Genomic DNA, 725 nt, shown 5'->3' with positions numbered 1-725 from the left:
GGGACGAGCTCCACCCCAGCGGCTCGCTCCGGGAGCGGGGAGCTACGGAGCGCTCCCCGAGTCTGCATTTAGGGGGACGAAGGCCCTGCGCGGCCGACCGCGACCGCGACGACGCCCGCCGGGCCGCAGGGAAAGGATCGAGGCCGCCGAGGGGAACCGCTCCCCTCGCCGCGCCCCTACCGCCTTCCCTCCGGGCACCGGCCGGCCGCCGCCGCCGCCGCCCACCGCGGGCAACGGGCCTGCGAGGCGACCCCAGCCGCGCCGCCGGGGTGGCCCCCGGACGGCGATTGATCGTCAAGCGACGCTCAGACAGGCGTAGCCCCGGGAGGAACCCGGGGCCGCAAGTGCGTTCGAAGTGTCGATGATCAATGTGTCCTGCAATTCACATTAATTCTCGCAGCTAGCTGCGTTCTTCATCGACGCACGAGCCGAGTGATCCACCGCTAAGAGTTGTCTGGCTTTCGGCACCGACCCCGCACGCGCGGAGGGGCCGGGACCGCTCACGCCGAGCGGCCCCTTTCTCTTGCGCCGAGGACGCGCGGGCGCGCGGCCTGGCTTCGACCGTACGAGCACAAACAAACGGAGGAAAAAAAAAAAAAAAGGCCCACGGAACGCTCCGAAGGCCGGCGAAAAGGCGGGGGGACCCGCGCCCCCGACCGCCTCCCCCCGCAAAGGGAGACGCCGCCTCGTGTGCCGTTCTTCGGAGGCGGCCCAGGCGCCCGGGC

The 725-nt window shown here is 71.3% G+C and overlaps 1 non-coding gene across 1 annotated transcript; it reads right to left on the bottom strand.

Annotated features, from left to right (window-relative positions):
• Nucleotides 1–299: 299 nt before the first annotated feature.
• On the bottom strand, nucleotides 300–452 carry LOC135291872 (5.8S ribosomal RNA). Its single transcript, XR_010354530.1, has one exon. It is a non-coding gene; the product is annotated as a 5.8S ribosomal RNA (ribosomal RNA).
• Between the last annotated feature and the right edge of the window lie 273 nt (nucleotides 453–725).

This window comes from Passer domesticus, unplaced genomic scaffold, assembly GCF_036417665.1.
Source record: "Passer domesticus isolate bPasDom1 unplaced genomic scaffold, bPasDom1.hap1 HAP1_SCAFFOLD_140, whole genome shotgun sequence".
Lineage (NCBI taxonomy): Eukaryota > Metazoa > Chordata > Aves > Passeriformes > Passeridae > Passer > Passer domesticus.
This window is presented reverse-complemented; position numbering and strand designations above follow the sequence as displayed.